The following is a 13,276-nucleotide window of genomic DNA, read 5'->3' on the forward strand; positions in this document are numbered from 1 at the left end:
CTTTGATTCTGTATATACTTCAATAACCATCAAAGCTTGAAACAGGTTCAAAAACATGATGAACACTCCAAGAGGCATAAAGCAGCTGGGCCAGTGGCGCAATGGATAACGCGTCTGACTACGGATCAGAAGATTGTAGGTTCGACTCCTACCTGGCTCGTTTAAGTTGCCGTGATCGTATAGTGGTTAGTACTCTGCGTTGTGGCCGCAGCAACCCTGGTTCGAACCCAGGTCACGGCATTTTCATTTTATTTCTCACACATCGATTTCTTTACAATATTGAAGGTAAGGACAATTGAAGAAACTAAGCAGATTATTTGAATGTGCTTGCACAATTTGTCTTTACTGCTTATTGTGAAGCTATCTTTCCATACTTTGAATCATTTCTTGATCATTTCTTTGTGAATCATTTTCTTGAAATCTGGAAAGCTGACATAAATTCCTGAATACAGGAAACTCAAATGAATGGACTCTGAGCAAGTTCATCACAGGCTGAAAAGATCATTTTGCAGTCACAAAGAAAATTGTTTGTGAGATGTTTATGGGAAATAAGCCCTGCAGCAAGTGTACAGTCAACTCTGAAAATTTGATTCTGTATATACTTCAACAACCATCTAAGCTTGAAACAGGTTCAAAAACATGATGAACACTCCAAGTGGCATAAGACAGCTGGGCCAGTGGCGCAATGGATAACGCGTCTGACTACGGATCAGAAGATTGTAGGTTCGACTCCTACCTGGCTCGTTTAAGTTGCCGTGATTGAATAGTGGTTAGTACTCTGCGTTGTGGCCGCAGCAACCCCGGTTCGAATCCAGGTCATGGCATTTTCATTTTATTTCTCACACATCCATTTCTTTATAATATTGAAGGTAAGGACAATTGAAGAAACTAAGCAGATTCTTTGAATGTGCTTGCACAATTTGTCTTTACTGCTTATTGTGAAGCTATCTTTCCATACTTTGAATCATTTCTTTGTGAATCATTTTCTTGAAATCTGGAAAGCTGACATAAATTCCTGAATACAGGAAACTCAAATGAATTGACTCTGAGCAAGTTCATCACAGGCTGAAAAGATCATTTAGCAGTCACAAAGAAAATTGTTTGTGAGATGTTTATGGGAAATAAGCCCTGCAGCAAGTGTACAGTCAACTCTCAAAATTTGATTCTGTATATACTTCAATAACCATCAAAGCTTGAAACAGGTTCAAAAACATGATGAACACTCCAAGTGGCATTAGACAGCTGGGCCAGTGGCGCAATGGATAACGCGTCTGACTACGGATCAGAAGATTGTAGGTTCGACTCCTACCTTGCTCGTTTAAGTTGCCGTGATCGTATAGTGGTTAGTACTCTGCATTGTGGCCGCAGCAACCCCGGTTCGAATCCAGGTCACTGCATTTTCATTTTATTTCTCACACATCCATTTCTTTACAATATTGAAGGTAAGGACAATTGAAGAAACTAAGTAGATTCTTTGAATGTGCTTGCACAATTTGTCTTTACTGCTTATTGTGAAGCTATCTTTCCATACTTTGAATCATTTCTTGATCATTTCTTTGTGAATCATTTTCTTGAAATCTGGAAAGCTGACATAAATTCCTGAATACAGGAAACTCAAATGAATGGACTCTGAGCAAGTTCATCACAGGCTGAAAAGATCATTTTGCAGTCACAAAGAAAATTGTTTGTGAGATGTTTATGGGAAATAAGCCCTGCAGCAAGTGTACAGTCAACTCTCAAAATTTGATTCTGTATATACTTCAATAACCATCAAAGCTTGAAACAGGTTCAAAAACATGATGAACACTCCAAGTGGCATAAGACAGCTGGGCCAGTGGCGCAATGGATAACGCGTCTGACTACGGATCAGAAGATTGTAGGTTCGACTCCTACCTGGCTCGTTTAAGTTGCTGTGATCGTATAGTGGTTAGTACTCTGCATTGTGGCCGCAGCAACCCCAGTTTGAATCCGGGTCACGGCATTTTCATTTTATTTCTCACACATCCATTTCTTTACAATATTGAAGGTAAGGACAATTGAAGAAACTAAGCAGATTCTTTGAATGTGCTTGCACAATTTGTCTTTACTGCTTATTGTGAAGCTATCTTTCCATACTTTGAATCATTTCTTGATCATTTCTTTGTGAATCATTTTCTTGAAATCTGGAAAGCTGACATAAATTCCTGAATATAGGAAACTCAAATGAATGGACTCTAAGCAAGTTCATCACATGCTGAAAAGATCATTTTGCAGTCACAAAGAAAATTGTTTGTGAGATGTTTATGGGAAATAAGCCCTGCAGCAAGTGTACAGTCAACTCTCAAAATTTGATTCTGTATATACTTCAATAACCATCAAAGCTTGAAACAGGTTCAAAAACATGATGAACACTCCAAGTGGCATTAGACAGCTGGGCCAGTGGCGCAATGGATAACGCGTCTGACTACGGATCAGAAGATTGAAGGTTCGACTCCTACCTGGCTCGTTTAAGTTGCCGTGATCGTATAGTGGTTAGTACTCTGCGTTGTGGTCTCAGCAACCCCGGTTCGAATCCAGGTCACGGCATTTTCATTTTATTTCTCACACATTCATTTCTTTACAATATTGAAGGTAAGGACAATTGAAGAAACTAAGTAGATTCTTTGAATGTGCTTGCACAATTTGTCTTTACTGCTTATTGTGAAGCTATCTTTCCATACTTTGAATCATTTCTTGATCATTTCTTTGTGAATAATTTTCTTGAAATCTGGAAAGCTGACATAAATTCCTGAATACAGGAAACTCAAATGAATGGACTCTGAGCAAGTTCATCACAGGCTGAAAATATAATTTTGCAGTCACAAAGAAAATTGTTTGTGAGATCTTTATGGGAAATAAGCCCTGCAGCAAGTGTACAGTCAACTCTCAAAATTTGATTCTGTATATACTTCAATAACCATCAAAGCTTGAAACAGGTTCAAAAACATGATGAACACTCCAAGTGGCATTAGACAGCTGGGCCAGTGGCGCAATGGATAACGCGTCTGACTACGGATCAGAAGATTGTAGGTTCGACTCCTACCTTGCTCGTTTAAGTTGCCGTGATCGTATAGTGGTTAGTACTCTGCGTTGTGGCCGCAGCAACCCTGGTTCGAATCCAGGTCACTGCATTTTCATTTTATTTCTCACACATCCATTTCTTTACAATATTGAAGGTAAGGACATTTGAAGAAACTAAGCAGATTCTTTGAATGTGCTTGCACAATTTGTCTTTACTGCTTATTGTGAAGCCATCTTTCCATACTTTGAATCATTTCTTGATCATTTCTTTGTGAATCATTTTCTTGAAATCTGGAAAGCTGACATAAATTCCTGAATACAGGAAACTCAAATGAATTGACTCTGAGCAAGTTCATCACAGGCTGAAAAGATCATTTTGCAGTCACAAAGAAAATTGTTTGTGAGATGTTTATGGGAAATAAGCCCTGCAGCAAGTGTACAGTCAACTCTCAAAATTTGATTCTGTATATACTTGAATAACCATCAAAGCTTGAAACAGGTTCAAAAACATGATGAACACTCCAAGTGGCATAAGACAGCTGGGCCAGTGGCGCAATGGATAAAGCGTCTGACTACGGATCAGCAGATTGTAGGTTCGACTCCTACCTGGCTCGTTTAAGTTGCCGTGATCGTATAGTGGTTAGTACTCTGCGTTGTGGTCGCAGCAACCCCGGTTCGAATCTGGGTCACGGCATTTTCATTTTATTTCTCACACATCCATTTCTTTACAATATTGAAGGTAAGGACAATTGAAGAAACTAAGCAGATTCTTTGAATGTGCTTGCACAATTTGTCTTTACTGCTTATTGTGAAGCTATCTTTCCATACTTTGAATCATTTCTTGATCATTTCTTTGTGAATCATTTTCTTGAAATCTGGAAAGCTGACATAAATTCCTGAATACAGGAAACTCAAATGAATTGACTCTGAGCAAGTTCATCACAGGCTGAAAAGATCATTTTGCAGTCACAAAGAAAATTGTTTGTGAGATGTTTATGGGAAATAAGCCCTGCAGCAAGTGTACAGTCAACTCTCAAAATTTGATTCTGTATATACTTGAATAACCATCAAAGCTTGAAACAGGTTCAAAAACATGATGAACACTCCAAGTGGCATAAGACAGCTGGGCCAGTGGCGCAATGGATAAAGCGTCTGACTACAGATCAGCAGATTGTAGGTTTGACTCCTACCTGGCTCGTTTAAGTTGCCGTGATCGTATAGTGGTTAGTACTCTGCGTTGTTGTCGCAGCAACCCCGGTTCGAATCTGGGTCACGGCATTTTCATTTTATTTCTCACACATCCATTTCTTTACAATATTGAAGGTAAGGACAATTGAAGAAACTAAGCAGATTCTTTGAATGTGCTTGCACAATTTGTCTTTACTGCTTATTGTGAAGCTATCTTTCCATACTTTGAATCATTTCTTGATCATTTCTTTGTTAATCATTTTCTTGAAATCTGGAAAGCTGACATAAATTCTTGAATACAGGAAACTCAAATGAATTGACTCTGAGCAAGTTCATCACAGGCTGAAAAGATCATTTAGCAGTCACAAAGAAAATTGTTTGTGAGATGTTTATGGGAAATAAGCCCTGCAGCAAGTGTACAGTCAACTCTCAAAATTTGATTCTGTATATACTTCAATAACCATCAAAGCTTGAAACAGGTTCAAAAACATGATGAACACTCCAAGTGGCATTAGACAGCTGGGCCAGTGGCGCAATGGATAACGCGTCTGACTACGGATCAGAAGATTGTAGGTTCGACTCCTACCTTGCTCGTTTAAGTTGCCGTGATCGTATAGTGGTTAGTACTCTGCATTGTGGCCGCAGCAACCCCGGTTCGAATCCAGGTCACTGCATTTTCATTTTATTTCTCACACATCCATTTCTTTACAATATTGAAGGTAAGGACAATTGAAGAAACTAAGTAGATTCTTTGAATGTGCTTGCACAATTTGTCTTTACTGCTTATTGTGAAGCTATCTTTCCATACTTTGAATCATTTCTTGATCATTTCTTTGTGAATCATTTTCTTGAAATCTGGAAAGCTGACATAAATTCCTGAATACAGGAAACTCAAATGAATGGACTCTGAGCAAGTTCATCACAGGCTGAAAAGATCATTTTGCAGTCACAAAGAAAATTGTTTGTGAGATGTTTATGGGAAATAAGCCCTGCAGCAAGTGTACAGTCAACTCTCAAAATTTGATTCTGTATATACTTCAATAACCATCAAAGCTTGAAACAGGTTCAAAAACATGATGAACACTCCAAGTGGCATAAGACAGCTGGGCCAGTGGCGCAATGGATAACGCGTCTGACTACGGATCAGAAGATTGTAGGTTCGACTCCTACCTGGCTCGTTTAAGTTGCTGTGATCGTATAGTGGTTAGTACTCTGCATTGTGGCCGCAGCAACCCCAGTTTGAATCCGGGTCACGGCATTTTCATTTTATTTCTCACACATCCATTTCTTTACAATATTGAAGGTAAGGACAATTGAAGAAACTAAGCAGATTCTTTGAATGTGCTTGCACAATTTGTCTTTACTGCTTATTGTGAAGCTATCTTTCCATACTTTGAATCATTTCTTGATCATTTCTTTGTGAATCATTTTCTTGAAATCTGGAAAGCTGACATAAATTCCTGAATATAGGAAACTCAAATGAATGGACTCTAAGCAAGTTCATCACATGCTGAAAAGATCATTTTGCAGTCACAAAGAAAATTGTTTGTGAGATGTTTATGGGAAATAAGCCCTGCAGCAAGTGTACAGTCAACTCTCAAAATTTGATTCTGTATATACTTCAATAACCATCAAAGCTTGAAACAGGTTCAAAAACATGATGAACACTCCAAGTGGCATTAGACAGCTGGGCCAGTGGCGCAATGGATAACGCGTCTGACTACGGATCAGAAGATTGAAGGTTCGACTCCTACCTGGCTCGTTTAAGTTGCCGTGATCGTATAGTGGTTAGTACTCTGCGTTGTGGTCTCAGCAACCCCGGTTCGAATCCAGGTCACGGCATTTTCATTTTATTTCTCACACATTCATTTCTTTACAATATTGAAGGTAAGGACAATTGAAGAAACTAAGTAGATTCTTTGAATGTGCTTGCACAATTTGTCTTTACTGCTTATTGTGAAGCTATCTTTCCATACTTTGAATCATTTCTTGATCATTTCTTTGTGAATAATTTTCTTGAAATCTGGAAAGCTGACATAAATTCCTGAATACAGGAAACTCAAATGAATGGACTCTGAGCAAGTTCATCACAGGCTGAAAATATAATTTTGCAGTCACAAAGAAAATTGTTTGTGAGATCTTTATGGGAAATAAGCCCTGCAGCAAGTGTACAGTCAACTCTCAAAATTTGATTCTGTATATACTTCAATAACCATCAAAGCTTGAAACAGGTTCAAAAACATGATGAACACTCCAAGTGGCATTAGACAGCTGGGCCAGTGGCGCAATGGATAACGCGTCTGACTACGGATCAGAAGATTGTAGGTTCGACTCCTACCTTGCTCGTTTAAGTTGCCGTGATCGTATAGTGGTTAGTACTCTGCGTTGTGGCCGCAGCAACCCTGGTTCGAATCCAGGTCACTGCATTTTCATTTTATTTCTCACACATCCATTTCTTTACAATATTGAAGGTAAGGACATTTGAAGAAACTAAGCAGATTCTTTGAATGTGCTTGCACAATTTGTCTTTACTGCTTATTGTGAAGCCATCTTTCCATACTTTGAATCATTTCTTGATCATTTCTTTGTGAATCATTTTCTTGAAATCTGGAAAGCTGACATAAATTCCTGAATACAGGAAACTCAAATGAATTGACTCTGAGCAAGTTCATCACAGGCTGAAAAGATCATTTTGCAGTCACAAAGAAAATTGTTTGTGAGATGTTTATGGGAAATAAGCCCTGCAGCAAGTGTACAGTCAACTCTCAAAATTTGATTCTGTATATACTTGAATAACCATCAAAGCTTGAAACAGGTTCAAAAACATGATGAACACTCCAAGTGGCATAAGACAGCTGGGCCAGTGGCGCAATGGATAAAGCGTCTGACTACGGATCAGCAGATTGTAGGTTCGACTCCTACCTGGCTCGTTTAAGTTGCCGTGATCGTATAGTGGTTAGTACTCTGCGTTGTGGTCGCAGCAACCCCGGTTCGAATCTGGGTCACGGCATTTTCATTTTATTTCTCACACATCCATTTCTTTACAATATTGAAGGTAAGGACAATTGAAGAAACTAAGCAGATTCTTTGAATGTGCTTGCACAATTTGTCTTTACTGCTTATTGTGAAGCTATCTTTCCATACTTTGAATCATTTCTTGATCATTTCTTTGTGAATCATTTTCTTGAAATCTGGAAAGCTGACATAAATTCCTGAATACAGGAAACTCAAATGAATTGACTCTGAGCAAGTTCATCACAGGCTGAAAAGATCATTTTGCAGTCACAAAGAAAATTGTTTGTGAGATGTTTATGGGAAATAAGCCCTGCAGCAAGTGTACAGTCAACTCTCAAAATTTGATTCTGTATATACTTCAATAACCATCAAAGCTTGAAACAGGTTCAAAAACATGATGAACACTCCAAGTGGCATTAGACAGCTGGGCCAGTGGCGCAATGGATAACGCGTCTGACTACGGATCAGAAGATTGTAGGTTCGACTCCTACCTTGCTCGTTTAAGTTGCCGTGATCGTATAGTGGTTAGTACTCTGCATTGTGGCCGCAGCAACCCCGGTTCGAATCCAGGTCACTGCATTTTCATTTTATTTCTCACACATCCATTTCTTTACAATATTGAAGGTAAGGACAATTGAAGAAACTAAGTAGATTCTTTGAATGTGCTTGCACAATTTGTCTTTACTGCTTATTGTGAAGCTATCTTTCCATACTTTGAATCATTTCTTGATCATTTCTTTGTGAATCATTTTCTTGAAATCTGGAAAGCTGACATAAATTCCTGAATACAGGAAACTCAAATGAATGGACTCTGAGCAAGTTCATCACAGGCTGAAAAGATCATTTTGCAGTCACAAAGAAAATTGTTTGTGAGATGTTTATGGGAAATAAGCCCTGCAGCAAGTGTACAGTCAACTCTCAAAATTTGATTCTGTATATACTTCAATAACCATCAAAGCTTGAAACAGGTTCAAAAACATGATGAACACTCCAAGTGGCATAAGACAGCTGGGCCAGTGGCGCAATGGATAACGCGTCTGACTACGGATCAGAAGATTGTAGGTTCGACTCCTACCTGGCTCGTTTAAGTTGCTGTGATCGTATAGTGGTTAGTACTCTGCATTGTGGCCGCAGCAACCCCAGTTTGAATCCGGGTCACGGCATTTTCATTTTATTTCTCACACATCCATTTCTTTACAATATTGAAGGTAAGGACAATTGAAGAAACTAAGCAGATTCTTTGAATGTGCTTGCACAATTTGTCTTTACTGCTTATTGTGAAGCTATCTTTCCATACTTTGAATCATTTCTTGATCATTTCTTTGTGAATCATTTTCTTGAAATCTGGAAAGCTGACATAAATTCCTGAATATAGGAAACTCAAATGAATGGACTCTAAGCAAGTTCATCACATGCTGAAAAGATCATTTTGCAGTCACAAAGAAAATTGTTTGTGAGATGTTTATGGGAAATAAGCCCTGCAGCAAGTGTACAGTCAACTCTCAAAATTTGATTCTGTATATACTTCAATAACCATCAAAGCTTGAAACAGGTTCAAAAACATGATGAACACTCCAAGTGGCATTAGACAGCTGGGCCAGTGGCGCAATGGATAACGCGTCTGACTACGGATCAGAAGATTGAAGGTTCGACTCCTACCTGGCTCGTTTAAGTTGCCGTGATCGTATAGTGGTTAGTACTCTGCGTTGTGGTCTCAGCAACCCCGGTTCGAATCCAGGTCACGGCATTTTCATTTTATTTCTCACACATTCATTTCTTTACAATATTGAAGGTAAGGACAATTGAAGAAACTAAGTAGATTCTTTGAATGTGCTTGCACAATTTGTCTTTACTGCTTATTGTGAAGCTATCTTTCCATACTTTGAATCATTTCTTGATCATTTCTTTGTGAATAATTTTCTTGAAATCTGGAAAGCTGACATAAATTCCTGAATACAGGAAACTCAAATGAATGGACTCTGAGCAAGTTCATCACAGGCTGAAAATATAATTTTGCAGTCACAAAGAAAATTGTTTGTGAGATCTTTATGGGAAATAAGCCCTGCAGCAAGTGTACAGTCAACTCTCAAAATTTGATTCTGTATATACTTCAATAACCATCAAAGCTTGAAACAGGTTCAAAAACATGATGAACACTCCAAGTGGCATTAGACAGCTGGGCCAGTGGCGCAATGGATAACGCGTCTGACTACGGATCAGAAGATTGTAGGTTCGACTCCTACCTTGCTCGTTTAAGTTGCCGTGATCGTATAGTGGTTAGTACTCTGCGTTGTGGCCGCAGCAACCCTGGTTCGAATCCAGGTCACTGCATTTTCATTTTATTTCTCACACATCCATTTCTTTACAATATTGAAGGTAAGGACATTTGAAGAAACTAAGCAGATTCTTTGAATGTGCTTGCACAATTTGTCTTTACTGCTTATTGTGAAGCCATCTTTCCATACTTTGAATCATTTCTTGATCATTTCTTTGTGAATCATTTTCTTGAAATCTGGAAAGCTGACATAAATTCCTGAATACAGGAAACTCAAATGAATTGACTCTGAGCAAGTTCATCACAGGCTGAAAAGATCATTTTGCAGTCACAAAGAAAATTGTTTGTGAGATGTTTATGGGAAATAAGCCCTGCAGCAAGTGTACAGTCAACTCTCAAAATTTGATTCTGTATATACTTGAATAACCATCAAAGCTTGAAACAGGTTCAAAAACATGATGAACACTCCAAGTGGCATAAGACAGCTGGGCCAGTGGCGCAATGGATAAAGCGTCTGACTACGGATCAGCAGATTGTAGGTTCGACTCCTACCTGGCTCGTTTAAGTTGCCGTGATCGTATAGTGGTTAGTACTCTGCGTTGTGGTCGCAGCAACCCCGGTTCGAATCTGGGTCACGGCATTTTCATTTTATTTCTCACACATCCATTTCTTTACAATATTGAAGGTAAGGACAATTGAAGAAACTAAGCAGATTCTTTGAATGTGCTTGCACAATTTGTCTTTACTGCTTATTGTGAAGCTATCTTTCCATACTTTGAATCATTTCTTGATCATTTCTTTGTGAATCATTTTCTTGAAATCTGGAAAGCTGACATAAATTCCTGAATACAGGAAACTCAAATGAATTGACTCTGAGCAAGTTCATCACAGGCTGAAAAGATCATTTTGCAGTCACAAAGAAAATTGTTTGTGAGATGTTTATGGGAAATAAGCCCTGCAGCAAGTGTACAGTCAACTCTCAAAATTTGATTCTGTATATACTTGAATAACCATCAAAGCTTGAAACAGGTTCAAAAACATGATGAACACTCCAAGTGGCATAAGACAGCTGGGCCAGTGGCGCAATGGATAAAGCGTCTGACTACAGATCAGCAGATTGTAGGTTTGACTCCTACCTGGCTCGTTTAAGTTGCCGTGATCGTATAGTGGTTAGTACTCTGCATTGTGGCCGCAGCAACCCCGGTTCGAATCCAGGTCACTGCATTTTCATTTTATTTCTCACACATCCATTTCTTTACAATATTGAAGGTAAGGACAATTGAAGAAACTAAGTAGATTCTTTGAATGTGCTTGCACAATTTGTCTTTACTGCTTATTGTGAAGCTATCTTTCCATACTTTGAATCATTTCTTGATCATTTCTTTGTGAATCATTTTCTTGAAATCTGGAAAGCTGACATAAATTCCTGAATACAGGAAACTCAAATGAATGGACTCTGAGCAAGTTCATCACAGGCTGAAAAGATCATTTTGCAGTCACAAAGAAAATTGTTTGTGAGATGTTTATGGGAAATAAGCCCTGCAGCAAGTGTACAGTCAACTCTCAAAATTTGATTCTGTATATACTTCAATAACCATCAAAGCTTGAAACAGGTTCAAAAACATGATGAACACTCCAAGTGGCATAAGACAGCTGGGCCAGTGGCGCAATGGATAACGCGTCTGACTACGGATCAGAAGATTGTAGGTTCGACTCCTACCTGGCTCGTTTAAGTTGCTGTGATCGTATAGTGGTTAGTACTCTGCATTGTGGCCGCAGCAACCCCAGTTTGAATCCGGGTCACGGCATTTTCATTTTATTTCTCACACATCCATTTCTTTACAATATTGAAGGTAAGGACAATTGAAGAAACTAAGCAGATTCTTTGAATGTGCTTGCACAATTTGTCTTTACTGCTTATTGTGAAGCTATCTTTCCATACTTTGAATCATTTCTTGATCATTTCTTTGTGAATCATTTTCTTGAAATCTGGAAAGCTGACATAAATTCCTGAATATAGGAAACTCAAATGAATGGACTCTAAGCAAGTTCATCACATGCTGAAAAGATCATTTTGCAGTCACAAAGAAAATTGTTTGTGAGATGTTTATGGGAAATAAGCCCTGCAGCAAGTGTACAGTCAACTCTCAAAATTTGATTCTGTATATACTTCAATAACCATCAAAGCTTGAAACAGGTTCAAAAACATGATGAACACTCCAAGTGGCATTAGACAGCTGGGCCAGTGGCGCAATGGATAACGCGTCTGACTACGGATCAGAAGATTGAAGGTTCGACTCCTACCTGGCTCGTTTAAGTTGCCGTGATCGTATAGTGGTTAGTACTCTGCGTTGTGGTCTCAGCAACCCCGGTTCGAATCCAGGTCACGGCATTTTCATTTTATTTCTCACACATTCATTTCTTTACAATATTGAAGGTAAGGACAATTGAAGAAACTAAGTAGATTCTTTGAATGTGCTTGCACAATTTGTCTTTACTGCTTATTGTGAAGCTATCTTTCCATACTTTGAATCATTTCTTGATCATTTCTTTGTGAATAATTTTCTTGAAATCTGGAAAGCTGACATAAATTCCTGAATACAGGAAACTCAAATGAATGGACTCTGAGCAAGTTCATCACAGGCTGAAAATATAATTTTGCAGTCACAAAGAAAATTGTTTGTGAGATCTTTATGGGAAATAAGCCCTGCAGCAAGTGTACAGTCAACTCTCAAAATTTGATTCTGTATATACTTCAATAACCATCAAAGCTTGAAACAGGTTCAAAAACATGATGAACACTCCAAGTGGCATTAGACAGCTGGGCCAGTGGCGCAATGGATAACGCGTCTGACTACGGATCAGAAGATTGTAGGTTCGACTCCTACCTTGCTCGTTTAAGTTGCCGTGATCGTATAGTGGTTAGTACTCTGCGTTGTGGCCGCAGCAACCCTGGTTCGAATCCAGGTCACTGCATTTTCATTTTATTTCTCACACATCCATTTCTTTACAATATTGAAGGTAAGGACATTTGAAGAAACTAAGCAGATTCTTTGAATGTGCTTGCACAATTTGTCTTTACTGCTTATTGTGAAGCCATCTTTCCATACTTTGAATCATTTCTTGATCATTTCTTTGTGAATCATTTTCTTGAAATCTGGAAAGCTGACATAAATTCCTGAATACAGGAAACTCAAATGAATTGACTCTGAGCAAGTTCATCACAGGCTGAAAAGATCATTTTGCAGTCACAAAGAAAATTGTTTGTGAGATGTTTATGGGAAATAAGCCCTGCAGCAAGTGTACAGTCAACTCTCAAAATTTGATTCTGTATATACTTGAATAACCATCAAAGCTTGAAACAGGTTCAAAAACATGATGAACACTCCAAGTGGCATAAGACAGCTGGGCCAGTGGCGCAATGGATAAAGCGTCTGACTACGGATCAGCAGATTGTAGGTTCGACTCCTACCTGGCTCGTTTAAGTTGCCGTGATCGTATAGTGGTTAGTACTCTGCGTTGTGGTCGCAGCAACCCCGGTTCGAATCTGGGTCACGGCATTTTCATTTTATTTCTCACACATCCATTTCTTTACAATATTGAAGGTAAGGACAATTGAAGAAACTAAGCAGATTCTTTGAATGTGCTTGCACAATTTGTCTTTACTGCTTATTGTGAAGCTATCTTTCCATACTTTGAATCATTTCTTGATCATTTCTTTGTGAATCATTTTCTTGAAATCTGGAAAGCTGACATAAA

General features: G+C 38.7%; 18 non-coding genes across 18 annotated transcripts; all 18 read left to right on the forward strand.

The window, feature by feature from the left end:
* Positions 1-87: 87 nt before the first annotated feature.
* On the forward strand, positions 88-160 carry TRNAR-ACG (transfer RNA arginine (anticodon ACG)). Its single transcript has one exon. It is a non-coding gene; the product is annotated as a tRNA-Arg (tRNA).
* An 8-nt stretch (positions 161-168) lies between these two features.
* On the forward strand, positions 169-240 carry TRNAH-GUG (transfer RNA histidin (anticodon GUG)). Its single transcript has one exon. It is a non-coding gene; the product is annotated as a tRNA-His (tRNA).
* A 431-nt stretch (positions 241-671) lies between these two features.
* On the forward strand, positions 672-744 carry TRNAR-ACG (transfer RNA arginine (anticodon ACG)). Its single transcript has one exon. It is a non-coding gene; the product is annotated as a tRNA-Arg (tRNA).
* Positions 745-1,244: 500 nt separating this feature from the next.
* TRNAR-ACG (transfer RNA arginine (anticodon ACG)) lies at positions 1,245-1,317 on the forward strand. The gene has a single exon. It is a non-coding gene; the product is annotated as a tRNA-Arg (tRNA).
* Positions 1,318-1,828: 511 nt separating this feature from the next.
* Positions 1,829-1,901, forward strand: TRNAR-ACG (transfer RNA arginine (anticodon ACG)). The gene has a single exon. It is a non-coding gene; the product is annotated as a tRNA-Arg (tRNA).
* Positions 1,902-2,412: 511 nt separating this feature from the next.
* TRNAR-ACG (transfer RNA arginine (anticodon ACG)) lies at positions 2,413-2,485 on the forward strand. The gene has a single exon. It is a non-coding gene; the product is annotated as a tRNA-Arg (tRNA).
* Positions 2,486-2,996: 511 nt separating this feature from the next.
* Positions 2,997-3,069, forward strand: TRNAR-ACG (transfer RNA arginine (anticodon ACG)). Its single transcript has one exon. It is a non-coding gene; the product is annotated as a tRNA-Arg (tRNA).
* A 1,679-nt stretch (positions 3,070-4,748) lies between these two features.
* On the forward strand, positions 4,749-4,821 carry TRNAR-ACG (transfer RNA arginine (anticodon ACG)). The gene has a single exon. It is a non-coding gene; the product is annotated as a tRNA-Arg (tRNA).
* Positions 4,822-5,332: 511 nt separating this feature from the next.
* TRNAR-ACG (transfer RNA arginine (anticodon ACG)) lies at positions 5,333-5,405 on the forward strand. The gene has a single exon. It is a non-coding gene; the product is annotated as a tRNA-Arg (tRNA).
* A 511-nt stretch (positions 5,406-5,916) lies between these two features.
* On the forward strand, positions 5,917-5,989 carry TRNAR-ACG (transfer RNA arginine (anticodon ACG)). The gene has a single exon. It is a non-coding gene; the product is annotated as a tRNA-Arg (tRNA).
* Positions 5,990-6,500: 511 nt separating this feature from the next.
* Positions 6,501-6,573, forward strand: TRNAR-ACG (transfer RNA arginine (anticodon ACG)). Its single transcript has one exon. It is a non-coding gene; the product is annotated as a tRNA-Arg (tRNA).
* Positions 6,574-7,668: 1,095 nt separating this feature from the next.
* On the forward strand, positions 7,669-7,741 carry TRNAR-ACG (transfer RNA arginine (anticodon ACG)). The gene has a single exon. It is a non-coding gene; the product is annotated as a tRNA-Arg (tRNA).
* A 511-nt stretch (positions 7,742-8,252) lies between these two features.
* TRNAR-ACG (transfer RNA arginine (anticodon ACG)) lies at positions 8,253-8,325 on the forward strand. The gene has a single exon. It is a non-coding gene; the product is annotated as a tRNA-Arg (tRNA).
* A 511-nt stretch (positions 8,326-8,836) lies between these two features.
* Positions 8,837-8,909, forward strand: TRNAR-ACG (transfer RNA arginine (anticodon ACG)). Its single transcript has one exon. It is a non-coding gene; the product is annotated as a tRNA-Arg (tRNA).
* A 511-nt stretch (positions 8,910-9,420) lies between these two features.
* On the forward strand, positions 9,421-9,493 carry TRNAR-ACG (transfer RNA arginine (anticodon ACG)). Its single transcript has one exon. It is a non-coding gene; the product is annotated as a tRNA-Arg (tRNA).
* Positions 9,494-11,172: 1,679 nt separating this feature from the next.
* On the forward strand, positions 11,173-11,245 carry TRNAR-ACG (transfer RNA arginine (anticodon ACG)). The gene has a single exon. It is a non-coding gene; the product is annotated as a tRNA-Arg (tRNA).
* A 511-nt stretch (positions 11,246-11,756) lies between these two features.
* Positions 11,757-11,829, forward strand: TRNAR-ACG (transfer RNA arginine (anticodon ACG)). The gene has a single exon. It is a non-coding gene; the product is annotated as a tRNA-Arg (tRNA).
* Positions 11,830-12,340: 511 nt separating this feature from the next.
* TRNAR-ACG (transfer RNA arginine (anticodon ACG)) lies at positions 12,341-12,413 on the forward strand. The gene has a single exon. It is a non-coding gene; the product is annotated as a tRNA-Arg (tRNA).
* The last annotated feature ends 863 nt before the right edge of the window (positions 12,414-13,276 follow it).

Source organism: Pseudophryne corroboree, chromosome 6 (assembly GCF_028390025.1).
Source record: "Pseudophryne corroboree isolate aPseCor3 chromosome 6, aPseCor3.hap2, whole genome shotgun sequence".
Taxonomy (NCBI): Eukaryota; Metazoa; Chordata; class Amphibia; order Anura; family Myobatrachidae; genus Pseudophryne; species Pseudophryne corroboree.